The sequence below is a fragment of the Macrobrachium rosenbergii genome, chromosome 4 (assembly GCF_040412425.1).
Source record: "Macrobrachium rosenbergii isolate ZJJX-2024 chromosome 4, ASM4041242v1, whole genome shotgun sequence".
Classification (NCBI taxonomy): domain Eukaryota; kingdom Metazoa; phylum Arthropoda; class Malacostraca; order Decapoda; family Palaemonidae; genus Macrobrachium; species Macrobrachium rosenbergii.
In genome coordinates this window covers 32,678,975-32,693,169 of record NC_089744.1, presented here as the reverse complement: position 1 = coordinate 32,693,169, position 14,195 = coordinate 32,678,975, and the positions used below count along the sequence as shown (strand labels likewise).

At 46.4% G+C, this 14,195-nt stretch overlaps 1 protein-coding gene across 6 annotated transcripts in view; it reads right to left on the bottom strand.

The window, feature by feature from the left end:
- Gmppb (GDP-mannose pyrophosphorylase B) overlaps nucleotides 1–14,195 on the bottom strand; it is a 92,124-nt gene that overhangs the window by 13,889 nt on the left and 64,040 nt on the right. The gene's annotated exons all lie outside the window — the stretch shown is intronic.

Genomic DNA, 14,195 nt, shown 5'->3' with positions numbered 1-14,195 from the left:
AGTATTACTCTCACAATACAGGTACACAATCCTTTATCCAAAATTCTAAAAACCAAAAAGCTCTAAAAACCAAAAACATTTTGTTGAGAGTAGAGCGTCAATTCATAAGGTTGGTGGTTTGGCAAGCTAATGGCTGACCTGAGTCACTTGGGTGGTCTTCTGCTGCTCAAATTATTTTTCTTATGAAATCTCAAGAATTGACCTTAGAAAATCCCAAAATAAAAAAAAAAAAATCCCAAGATAATAAAATAATTGTACAATCACTCAAAAATGTTTTGCAACATACTTCAAAACTTTTCGGACAACAGCTTATAATAGCGACATCTGGTGCTATTTGGCAAGTCAGTACCTGCAATTTCCCTTAAACAGGGCTTTTTCTGATAGTGTTGACTGTTGTCATACTTTACTTGAGTAAAGGATGTTACTATAATACTTCAGAGGTCATCGCTGTTCTTGTTTTAATATTTTCATCTCCAAATGCCATCACTACGTTGTTTTATCTCCTTCATATGTGTGAACTTTGTAGACATAGGCCTATGACCATTATAAGTTGAACTATTAGCCTTATTAACATCAACAAATATGACTTTTGTAAAGATTTGCTTGCACATTATTATTAATCAAATTTTTGAATGACTAATCCTATGTATATTATGAACTAGTGAAACTTAATATAAAATACAGTATACTGAACTAGACTAATAGATTTCACGTCTATTTTTGTAATACATAGAATATAATCACATATATATATATATATATATATATATATATATAGATATCATATAATGTATATATATATATATATATATATATATAATGTATCATGTGTAATTTCTCATTTCTTTCATTGTTACTTAGGCCTATCATTTTGATGCCTCTTATGAAGTTAACTGAATATTTAACACCTATTTTTGTATTTCTTATTATCTAAGTTTCTAAAGAATTAAAATTAGCATGAAGGTCAACATTAATTTAGTTATTGTTAAACGCCAGCAGTGAAGAAGACTACCATGCTCATCAGTGGAGAATGTCTCCTCCTCATCGCAAAAAATGACTCTTACAGAAATCATCAGCCACTGGATTATATTGTAACGCAAACCCTAACATGTATTCTTTGTGTTTCTCTGATATGAAGTGTTTCTTGGCAGGAATATGATGAAATAATATCTTGGTCTCATGTAGCCTGTTAAACCGGTTTCGTCAACTTGGGGAGTTAGGCGGAATGCTCTTTATAGCAACACTCCTTCAGTGATCATCCGATGCTCCTGATCCTAAGTGATCATCCGAGTGATCCAACAATGGTGCAACAATGGGGTCCCTCCACTTTTACAATGAATTTATCATATTTCCTCGTTCTCTCTGTTGTTGTATCCCTCTATACATGGTTGTTTTATTTACGCTAAGCTGCCGAGCAATATCTACGATAGAAACATTCTTATGCAAGCTAATGATTGTGGTGCAGCTGAGTCTGTTGCCCATCTTATCGGTGCGAGTGATGAGACAGTTTAGTTTAACTTTCCTGCCCAAATGTGGAGTCACACGATAACATACGATGTTAAGAGATTTTTTTCTTTTTTGTTTTTGACAATGATAATGGTTGAATTCTTTCTTTCTTTATTTATATAAAATTTCATTGATGATTATTCAATATTATTTTATTAGTCAATAAGTTTTTATCTGGATTCGAAATATAGTTTTTTCTTTGACTCTTTTGCCCAATCATCTGAAGTGAAATTTTTCAAAATGTTTCGTCATTTTTCATAATATGAATTTTTCACTCGCCATTCTTTTTTTTATATTGTTAACTGTATGATTAATAACCAAAATTGAATAAGAACTTTACATTTCCTTGTAAATATCAAAAGAACAAATTACTGTTAGGTGAATGAAAACTTCTGGAACATGTTGCAAAACTTTTGAGTAACTGTACATCTGCTAAGCTTTAGAGTCCTAAATAATCTCTCTCTCTCTCTCTCTCTCTCTCTCTCTCTCTCTCTCTCTCTCTCTCTCTCTCAGGGAAAAGAAAAGATACTGCTAATTTGAGTCTCTTTAACCAATGGGTATTAGCACATAGCCTATACACACGTGTGTGTGTGTGTGTGTGTGTGTGTGCTCATAATGTTTTAAAAATGTATAGTACAGGTAATGCATCTTTGGAAGACAAACAACAAACATATAAATAAATTTTGTTGCTGTCAGTCACATGGACTATAAAGGGTGTGACCAGCAGCTAAACAGAAATGGATTAACATTCCTCAAAAGAGTAAAGAGATGAATTTTGTTTTGAAGGAAGGTCAACACAGCGTTAGTAAATACCTTCTGAAGCAAAAGAAAAATTATTTTGTTGCTGAGAAATCTCTGAACCAACAATTTTGCACTCAAGTAATGAGAAGGAAATCATTCTATTCTTCACGTAATCAGTAAAACACATACAGTACACTATTAAAAACTACGTACTGTATTCAAAACACGCACTTATGTCATCATCAGCTTTACATGAGTAAAACGTTCTTTCTCAGACGTAATCCAGCTAAAACATGACTGGCTGGCTGGTTGCCATGGAGAGCTGTTAGACAATGACAGCCCTCTACTTCTGCTCTATTTATAGACATATTTCGATTGCAAATTGTGCATACAGCAATAAGTTTGAATGTTGCTATGATGGTGGTTATTTGACTGTTGATGGCAAAAATTACTCAATAATTTGCTTTCTATAATTATTTCTACATGAAAACAAGAAATTTAACAATTTTAACTTTAATATAGTGGTATGAAAAGTCCCACACAGTCTGTCCTGGTGTTGCATCATCACTTACGAAAAGACCGTCCCAAATTAATTCATAGTATTCAGTAGCTATCTTCATCATAACACTGTCCTGAACTAAAATAGCATTTTTAAAAGTAAAATGCATTTTTCCTAACTTACAAACCCGATCCTTTACTTATAGGGGATTACTTTTGGTGAAGCTGAACTGGCTGCTAAAGACTTAACAAGGCATTGTGGTGGTATAACTACTGGCAGGGTAACTGGTTGGTAACAGTGGGGAACCCACGGTACCAACCTCCCGGTGTCACGCATTCACTTTACCTTCCGGCCTCGTCTGATGCGGATGTGTTTTCCTGCTCTCTGCTCTCTGCTCGGACCTTCCTGGATGCTAAAGCTTCACCTTTTTCACGGTGTGTTTGTTCCTGTTTTTCTTTTGCAAGGACCGATGGGTAACGTCCCGTAGGTAAAAAGAGGTGAATGTGGTCTGGCTTGACCACACCCCAGCCCTCAATACTGCTCCCTTCCCCCACTACCCACACGGTTGACACTCTCACGACCACCACCGTCACCGCTGTGCTGCCGGGGAGTGTGATGACCTCAGTGGGAACACGCCATGCCTATGGTGCAGTTCCAACTCCAGCCATCTCAGTGTCGACGGTAGCAGGACCGGTCTGCTCGGTCACTCCGCCACCGCCCGGCTACGCTCCCACGCCTCCAGCCTCGTTTCCACCGTTACCCATGCCTGTGATCCAGCCGACCCATCCAACGTTCCCTGTGCCTCCAGCAGTTCCTGCCACCATTGTACACCCACTGCATGAGTCTCCTGCCGGTTCTCGGACTCTTGTGCCGTCTGCTGTTCCTGCCCCAGCCCCCGTTGACCCCTGGTCTGTCTTCGGTAAGCTGGGGGATGTGGTGTTGTCGTTGATTGAGAAGAAGAAGCGAGCATGCCAACCATCCCCATCTTCGTCTTTCTCTTCATCGCTGTCATGGTCGTCCTCGTCTTCGTCTTCGTCTGCCTCTTCCCCCCCCCCCCTCTTCTAAGTCCAGTTGGTCTAAGAAGGGGAGGGTGGTTTCTCCCCCCCGAAAGAAGACTCACTCTTCTAAGGGGGCGCAGTCCTCCCCTCGGGGAAGACTGCTGGGTCTCTCGCTGGGAAGGATACCTCAGTACTCTCCTCAGACGGTTCGGGAGCTTCATCCTCTCGGACTGGTTCCGTTTCGGCACCACCTAATCGAGCGAAGGCATGGTGAGACCGTGCAGTCTCGACTCCCGTAACGAGCTCGAGCATGGAACGGGAGAAGGGGAAGAGCCTTTGGGCTTCTCCACCCAAACCGTCATTCTTGCCCAAGTCAGACAAAGGATCTTTGGGGAAGGTGCCCAAGGATGTCTCCTCTCCAAAGACGTCGGGAGGAACCAAGAAGGGGTCCCCGCAGTTTTCTTCGTCTGTTTCGACATTGAAGAAGGCTGGAACACGCCCGGACGGTAGGGACAACGGTCTCCAGTCGGCAGTCTGCACCCCTGCGTTGGTCTCTTCTGCATGCTCCAGTGTGGAGGATCGTCCAGCGTCGGAGTGTGGATCAGCTGTGAGGAGGCTGTCCGCTGATCGTCAAGACGGTTGCTCGCCCAGACGAGTAAGTCCGTTTGGGGCCCTCTTGTGAGGAGATTGCGAGGGGTTCGTGGTCTTCACTGGTTATACCAGCGGACGCGACGGTAGTCTTCACTTTGCCTCTCCCACCCCCTCAACTTCCTCGGGATTCTCTGGGAGGAAACAGGGGGTCGGTAGGATTGCTGGGGCTGAGGCCCTTGTGCAGTCAACATCAGGGGCATCTGGTCCTTCCTCACTCCAAGCAAGCAAGAGGTCGTATGCCTCTGTTGTACGAGGCAGAGAGACGGGGTCTGTCTCGGGCTCTCCTGCAGGTGGGGCCTTTCTGGAGGACCGTCTCTCAGAAGGTCCTCTTCCGAGAGACCCGGACACTCCGGAAATGCAGAGGGCTTTTGTCAAGGTCATTGCACCGATCCGTCAGCACAACGGTCTGGGGGAACCACTTCCAACTCCCTTGGAAGAGCGGTCGTCCATGTTGGAGGAGTTTTACACTTCCAAGAGGGAGCCAAACCCTCCCTTGGTCTACCGTGGTCTCCCTTGGCGGATAGCATCCTCAAGCAGGTGAACAACTTGGTCTCCAGACCATCGTCTTCGCTTCGCTCAACTCGCTCCACCAAGCTGTTGCCTCCCCATCTCCCGAGACAGAAGAGATACTACGTGCCTTTGGAGGGAGCACTGCAGCAGAAGGTCGTGGAACCGGGGCTAACTCGTCTAGCTCCTGGGGCCACTTCAGCTCAGCTGATGTAAGCTGAGCTGAACACATTGGAGGGTACGGCTCTGTCTGCCCTCCAAGCGATCTCTTGGCTCGACAACTGGGCCTTCGCGTTGTCGAGAATCACGTCTTCGTCTGGCACTGAGACCGAAGACCCAACCTTCAGGAGGCTTTGCCAGTCTGGTGGGAAAGCCATTTCCTTCACAACCCACCAGACGGCAAACCTCTGGGCAAACCTGGTACTGAAGAGAAGGGATGCGGTGTTGTTCCAGATCTACAGATCAGTGGGCGCTGAAGCTGCAGTCTCCCTGCGCAATGGACCCATTCTAGACGGCACCTCCCTCTTCCCCAGGGGAGAGGTGGATGCTGCGGTGGACAAGAGGAAGGCCAACGAGCGCGACCGTCTTGTCCACCAGGCAGCGACAAAAGGCGTCGTGCAGCCTTCTCGTCCTGCGGCCCGGACCGTGAGCCAGGCTAGCACCCCAGCCCCGAAGAAGTCTGGTGCTTCGGCAGGCGCTTAGGGGGAAGTCCAGACCTCTTCTTCTTCGCCTCCGCGGAAGGAACCGCAGGGTCCCTTTTGCCAGCCTGTCCCCAAGAGGAAAGGTAAGGTGAAGAACAAGAGGAGGAACTCACTAGGGGGAGCCTAGATATCAAAATGATCTTTTCCAGAGTACGTCAGATGCTCCCCATTCACAAAATTATCTGAATAGTGGAGCAATAATTCCATAGTGCCTCTCAAATCACTGGGCAAGATTTGGCAGGGGGGTGCCTATCAACGGACCGGAGACCTGGGTAGTGGATGTCCTCCGGGAGGGATATTCTCTACCCTTCGAATCACCGCCTTCCCTCAACGACACACTGGTCCAGTTCCCATCTTACCTTCAAGACCCCCAGAAGAAACAGGCCCTACTTCAGGAGGTCAAAACTGTGTTGAGCAAGGGAGCCATCGAAGTCGTCGAGGATCGGTCTCCGGGCTTCTACAGCAGGATCTTTCTCACGGAGAAAGCTTCTGGCGGGTGGAGGCCAGTGATCGACCTCTCTCCCCTGAATCGTTTCGTTCGCCAGACACGGTTCAAGATGGAGATGGTGCGAACAGTACTGTCAGCCATCAGGGAGGGCGACGTCATGCTGACAATCAACTTGATGATGCGTACTTCCAGGTACCGGTTCATACATCATCTCGTCAGTACCTTCGCTTTGCCCTCAACGGAGTGGTCTACCAATTCAAGGTACTGTGTTTCAGGCTGTCGACCGCTCTGCAGGTGCTCACAAGAGTGTTCACCCTGGTTTCAGTTTGGGCCCAGTCGCACGGGATACGTTTGCTGAGGTATCTCGACGATTGGTTGATCCTGGCAAGCTCCCGCTTGCAGTTGCTACAAGACAGAGATCACCTCCACGGGTTGTGTCGTGACTAGGTGTCGTGATCAACTTCTGGAAGTCAGATCTCATTCCCAAACAGAGGACTCAGTATCTGGGCATGCTGATCAACATGGCAGCAAGCAGTCTTTTTTTTCTTCACAGGCTTGGATCAGCACGTTCAAAAAGGTGGCAAAGCAGTTCCTAGTGAAACAGAACCAGCCAGCTCAACAGTGGCAAGTCATGATTGGTCACCTGTTGTCATTGGAGAAGCTCATTCCTCACGGTCGGCTCCACCTTCAGTTTCTCCAATGGAGACTGAGGGACTTCTGGGATCAGTCTTGGGAGCCCCAGTTGGTTCTCGTTCCCATCTCTCAGGAGGTGAGGAACGATCTTGACTGGTGGATGGACAACAGGAACCTCTGCATAGGGACACCTCTGTCCTCTCACCCTCCGGACATGCTGCTCTTCTCAGATGCATCGAGGGAGGGCTGGGGTGCACACCTGGAGGAGTTGCTGACTTCAGGTGTGTGGGACTATCACGACAAGCACCTTCACATCAATGTCCTGGAGGTGAAAGCAGCGTTCTTAGGTCTTCAGTGCTTCCAGGACCGTCTGATGGGACACTCAGTAGCGTTGATGAGCGACAACACGACCGTAGTGGCATACGTCAACAAGCAAGGGGGTCTTGTCTCCCAAGCTCTCCATGCGTTGACGTTGCAGGTGCACCAATGGGCAGTAGCCCACTCCGTGGAGCTGTCGGCCAGATACATTCCAGGCAAGAGGAACGTTCTGGCGGACAGGCTCAGCAGTTGGGATCAGGTGGTGGGGTCCGAGTGGTCCCTTCACCAGAGCGTGGCGGACAGGCTCTTCGGCCTGTGGGGGCATCCAGTAGTGGATCTGTTCACCACCCGGTACAACAGGAAGCTTCCAACCTTCTTCTCCATTGTACCAGACCCATGGGCAGCTGCAGAAGACACCTTCCAGCACTCGTGAGACAACCTCGAGGTGTATGCCTTTCCCCGTTCTGTCTGCTTTGCCCAGTTCTCAGTCGAGTTCTGGTGTCGACGAACCTTCGAATGATCCTGGTAGCTCCCAAGCGTCTAGAGGCCGCTTGGTATCTGGACCTGCTGGCTCTACTCTCCGAGGTACCAAGAGAGCTTCCCTCTGGCACAACCTTCTACGTCAGCCGCGTGTAGAACAGTACCACCAGGCTGTGGCCTCCCTGTCACTTCTCGCCTGGAGGTTATCCACCATCTCTTGCGAGCAAGAGGCTTTTCTCGGTGAGCAGCAACAGAGATGGCAGGATACCTCAGGAAGTCTTCTGCAGCAGTTTACCAGGGTAAGTGGGCCATCTTCTGTGGTTGGTGTCGTAGACAGGGTTACTCTCCGGTCGGAGCCACTCTTTAGCAGGTAGCAGATTTTCTTGTCTATCTTCGTCGGGAGAAGCTCCTGTCAGTTTCAGCTGTAAAAGGATGCAGGGCTGCATTGGCCCAGGTCCTGAAGATGAAAGGCATCGATATCTCGTCCTCCCTGGAAATATCATTGCTCATGAGGAGCTTTGAATGGTCTTGCCCTCCCAGGGAACTGAGGCCCCCTGAGTGGGATGTGTCTCTTGTTTTGTGGAGCCTGACTCGTGCCCCATACGAGCCACTGCGAGAGGCCATGGATAGGGATCTTACTCTCAAGACCGTCTTCTTGCTAGCCCTGGCATCGGCGAAGAGGATTAGCGAATTACAGGGACTTTCCTTTGCGGATAAACACTCAAGGGGGTGGGCATCGGTGACGCTCAAGTTTGTCCTGGAGTTCGTAGCGAAGACAGAATCCAGCGGTCCCTGATGCTCGACTTGAGTCTTTCACAATCCCATCCCTGAGTGACTTCGTAGATAATGAGTCTTTCGGGTTGCTACTCTGTCCTGTGCGGGTGCTATCTGAAGAGAACTCAGCGTCTCAGGCCTGTGTTGACGACTCTTCGTTGGCACCGGGACCCCTAAGAAGGAGGTGTCCAGGAACACAATCTCCTTCTGTCTTCATGAGGTAATCAAGAAAGCGTATGCAGCAGCTGGGGAGGATGACACCAGCTCTCTGCGCCCCCGCGCTCACGAAATCAGAGGGATTGCGCCTACTTTGGCATTCAGGAAGAACCTGTCGGTTCAGCAGGTACTGAGGGCGGGGTTGTGGTCACGCCAGACCACATTCACCTCTTTTTACCTATGGGGTGTTACCCATCGGTCCTTGGATACCTTCTCCTTGGGGCCAGTGGTGGCTGCTCAACAAGTTGTGTAACTTACCCAACTCCTGTACAGGACAGTGTTGTGTCTCGTCTGTTGTATGTGCATGATTGGGCATGAAAGGTGAGTGACTGGCTCTCTTCCTTCCTGTCATCCGACTTTTTACCTTTGGGCAGAGAGTTTGGGCCGTACAAGCTGAACCAGACGTCAGACACAGGTGAGTTTCATATCTTGAGTATCCTAATCTTTGTTGCCTTCCAGGTACACATTAGATGTAATGTCCCCCTCTTTCTCCTACAAGGCAGGGAAGGGGTTGCGGACTATCTACCAAACCCATTCTTCATTTTGGTCCATAGTCCCAGACATCCTCCAGTCATCCCTTCTGTGGCTGGGGAAGGTTCTCTCGCTGTGTGTTCGCTTACCTACTGCAACCTTGTCACAGCAAGGGCGGTTATTAGTAATAATAAAGAACAACCCTCTCCAAGATCAATATGTTAAATGTATCTTACAGTCTTACTTATCGTTGACATTCATAAGTTGAATTACAATTATTTTGATCATGCTTGGTACTACTACTTGATCCAGATCTGTTTTTCATAAGATAAACCTGCAAACTTCGAGCCTTAGTGCAAATCATAGCCTCCAAAACACTATCACTAGCAATCTGTTTTTCATTTATCTATGCTAACAACAATTTTTCTGTTTCATCTATTATGAGAGGCCTCTGTTTTGTCAAACTCTTAACCCCCTTAGCACACTAGCACTTTTTCTTGCCTCTTTGTGCTTTAAAAATGTCCTTATGGTGGATCTCAGTAGCTTAAACTGAGATACTAAATCAGTCACAGAATGCCTCTTTCATACTTTCAATAATCTCTTTTTCAAGTTCAATTGTGGTTCTTAACGTTTTCCTTTTCTGCTTGTCTGCAATGGCTTTCTTGGGACCCATGTGTTTTATCAAAATACAGTGCAAAAAGCCACAAAAACTAAGCAAGTACATCAAAACACTCTAAGCACTTAAGTGGGGTTTAAATGACGTGCAGGAACAATGCCAACTAGTGCCAACTGACTGAAACACAAAACACTTTGTTTACAAAAATCATGTGGTTTATGGGTCCGGTTTTTTGTTTGAGCTCCGATGCAAAATTTACTTGAAATTTTGTGTTGAAATCCGATTATGTTGAGTTCTGATATGGTTGAGGACCGAGGACCGGGGTTCTAGTGTAATCGGTGTTTTAGTTAGGTAAATACTGATCTCTGATACATTATACAGTGCTATCCCGCTTTTTCACAATTCATCTTGTCGCGGATTTTTTCTATGGAACGTATCTCTAAAAGGGGATTTTGACAAAGGAAAAATCTATTTCTGGGGGAAGACCTGTGTCACCCAGTGAAATGGTTCCAATAGCATACATTTCTAGGTATAACTATTGCTAAATATACCAGAGAAAAAAGCTATCCATAATGCCAGGGTTACTACCCCTGGATCGATCACCACAATGGTGTCGGTATGCAGTAGGGGTGAGTGGCAACCACTATCACAGGTCTTCATCCTATAGATCTCTCTATTTTCAAAGTCCCAAACTTGGGGGAGCCGTACCAATGATTGCCTCCCGCTCACCCACTAGGTACCACCTGCACCCGCCATCTTCATCCCAAGATTAGCACCCACAAAGCTTGGTATGCTACCCGGGTGGGAAAGGAAGTATAGAGATGGGTCACTGGGTGACACAGGTCTTCCCCCAGAAATAGATTTTTCCTTTGTCAAAATCCCCTTTCTGGGCTTGACCTGTGTCACCCAGTGAAATAGTAACAGAGAATCAGCCATACAAGAGCTTGGTGGTACGTTCCAAAGATTACCTTAATGGAGCTAAATAAAACTAAGAGAAAATTACTGTGTTTAATAATCCCAAATTATAAGTTCAAAAAACATAATCAAAAACTATACATACACAGTCTAAAAATATAAAATAACCAACACCAAGACACTTAAGGCTAACAATTTATGATTTGAAAAGAGGATATCCATGATACGGGCAGGAGTCAGGCTGTGAAGCAGGCCTGACCTAAAGGCTAGAAGCAGGGCAAGTAAGCGAGGCAGGTAGGCTAGAGAATATACCAATAGGTAAACGAGGATACAAACAAAAAGGATAAAGAAGTTACATAAACTAGTCTTGAGCTGGACCAGGAGGAACAATACTTCCTGCAGCTACTGTGGAATATTTAAGAGCCTCTAGGGACTTAAGATAGTGGCGTTTAAATACTGTTGGTGATTTCCAGCCCGTATACTTTTTAAGGTCCTCAAAATTCATGTTGTGAAAATAATTAGTTGAGGTGGCCACCGCCCGAATATCATGTACCCGAGGTACTGAATCCGGGTTTGCCTGTTTAATAAAATAAAGAATTGGTTGCCTGATGGCCTTTAAGGAAATGGTACCTCCATTTTCCCTAACAAAAAGAGGGCCTGAAATTCTCTTAGAAGTTCTATTTAAATAAGCTTTTAAGGTGTTGACTGGACATAAAGACAGATCCTGTGGAAGGGAATAATCTTCCAAGGATACCATCTATTTTGTGGATCCTCATTCTTTGCTAGAAAACTGAGATCCGGAGACAACAGAACTTCACCTGACGGAGGAAATCAACATGATTCGGCTCTCTAGAAAGAGCAGACAGTTCAGAAATTCTAGCTCCTGAGGCTAGACTTACTAGAAATAACGTTTTCCTTAACAGACTCAGGTATGAACATAATTCGTTATCGGTGTCTGATGCCAATTTAAGTACGTCATTTAAGAACCAGGAAACCGTGTGTGGACAGGTTGCTGGTCTAAGACGAGCGCATGCTTTAGGAATTGACAAAAATATGAGTCTGTAAGGTTACTATTAAAGCCATGTAAAAATATTTTTCTTAAAGCAGATTTTGTTGTAGTAATAGTACTAGTGGCCAATCCTTTCTCAAATAAAGATCTGAAGAAAGAGATTGCTAGATTCGTGGTCATTTCCTGAGCTTCAGATTCCCTCAGAAATAATGCTAACTTTTTAACTGCTGAGTCATACTGTCTGAGAGTAGATTCCCTCTTATCTGATTCTATGAACAGTGTATTAAGAGGGTCAATGTTAGTGTCTTTCTGAGCTGCAAACTTCATGAAGTCCATAAAGCTAGGGCATTCAGAATTCTTGAGGAAGCTGACACAGTCCGAGTTTGCACTACTTGTGTCAATCTTGGATTGGGGATCTGTTTGTGCCGGAGCTTCAACTCTAGCAGTAGAGGAAACCAATTGCTCTTCGGCCAGTTAGGTGCCACAAGTGCTACTTGACCTTTGAATGATCTGAATTTGTGTAAAACTCATCAATAGGTTTATTGGTGGAAACAGATAGATCCTTTGCCATCTGTTCCAGTCGATTGACATCGCATCTGTGGAATGAGCTAGAGGGTCTAGATTGGGAGCAACGTAACACGAAGCTTGTGGTTGCTCTCTGTGGCAAACAGGTCTACCTGGAGACCCGGTACCTGAAGACAAATCCACTCGAACGACGTCCTGTCCAAGGACCATTCCGACTCCAGCGGAGTTGTCCTGGATAGTGAATCTGCAATGACATTCCGAACACCTGCCAGGTGGGTAGCTGACAGGTGCCAAAGATGTTTCCTTGCCAGAGAGAAAATTGCAATCATTACCTGATTGATATGGCTCGACTTGGAGCCCCCTCTGTTTAGGCAATGCACAACTACTGCACTGTCCAGCACCAGTCTGATGTGAATCTGTCTGGCTGGGCGTAGTTTCTCTAATGTCAGAAATACTGCCATTGCCTCTAGAATGTTGATATGGAACTGGCGGAATACTGTCGACAATGTTCCCTGAACTTTCTTGTGTTGGGAGTATCCTCCCCATCCGCTTAGGGAAGCATCCGTATGGATCACTAGCGATGGAGGGGGGAAATTGAAGAGGCACTGACCTTGCCAAACTCTTGACTGTCAACCATGGTCGAAGCCTCTTCCTCAATACCGGCGGAATCAGAGACAACTTGTCTCTGTTTCTGCTGTTGGCTTGTTTCCGCCATACCCTGTGCTCGTTTCCGCCATACCCTGTTTATATCTTTCAGTTTGGCTTTTAGCAACAAGTCTGTTACTGAAGCGAACTGAAGAGAGCCTAGAACTCTTTCCTGGGTACGATGAGGCTCTTTTGTTCTTGAGGAACTGCCTGGTAGCTTTGGCTATTTCCCTCCTTTTGGCTGGCGGAAGTGACAGTTTGTGTGTGTTTAGTTCCCATTGGATTCCCAACCACTGAAATTGAGCCGAACTAGACGGGATTTCTTCCTGTTTATTTGGAATCCCAAGTATTCCAAGAAGTTGATTACTGTGAAAGTTGCTTTTCGACATTCCTTGACGTTGGATGCCCAAATTATCCAATCGTCCAGATATGCGGCCAGCATAATCCCTTGGGCCCGTAGCTCTTGGACTACTGTCTCTGCCAGTTTGGTAAAAATTCTGGGCGCTATGTTGAGCCCGAATGGCATGACTCTGAACGAGTATGCTTGTTTTCCTAGTCCAAACCCTATGTAAGGAGAGAAGTTTCTCGCAACCGGGACGTGATAATATCGTCTGAAAGATCTATAGAGGTGGTGATGGCCCCACGGGAAGTAGGGTCCGTACCTGCGAGATTGTAAGCATGCTAAAACTTGTCGCACTGAATGTATCAGTTGAGACGAGACAAGTCCAGAATTACTCTTTGCTTGTCTGAGTCTTTCTTCGGGACACTGTACAGACGGCCTTGAAATTTCAAGTGCCTGACTTTCTTTATTGCCTTCTTTTGCAGAAGTTCTTTTGCAAAGTCCAGTAAGTCTTTGGATGGAGGTTGATGGAATCTGACTGGCGGAGGAGGTCCCTTGCTCCAGCTCCATCCCAGACCTTTTGAGATTATGCTGTGGGCCCATGGACTGAAGGTCCAATGGTCCCGGAAGAGATATAATCTCCCGCCTACCTGAGGAGTCTCATTGATTGGGAGAGGTCTTACTTCCTTGGGCTCCTCTTCCACATGAGAGAGGTCTGGATGCTGCTCTACCTCTGTAGGCGGCTCTGGCCCTGCTTCCCCTCGCATGTCTATTGTAGCCTCGAAACGCCCCTTGGCTTTCAAACGAGGCGTTGAAAGCTGGGGATGTCACGAAGGCTGGTGGAGCAGAAGCTTGCTGAGCCAGCTGCATCAGTACGAACTGCTGCTGAGGCTGTGTCTTGGATGTAGAAGGCTGGCGATCTGTGAGACCGTACCGCCTGAAGCACAGTTTGAGCCTGAGGTTTCCTATAGCTCTGGAACCTCCTGAACCTTTTCCTTTCCTTAGGTTGAGGTCCGGAGGTCTCAGAGGACTTCCTTTTGAAAGGGAGGCCCCAGCGAGAGCAAAGACTCTGGTTCGCTCTGGTTGCCTCTGCCATGACATTATTGACCTCATCCTCTGGGAAGAGGTTAGGTCCCCAGATAGAACTCTTCATGAGTCTATTGGGCTCATGCCTGATGATGGCGTCTGCAAAGATGTGTTTC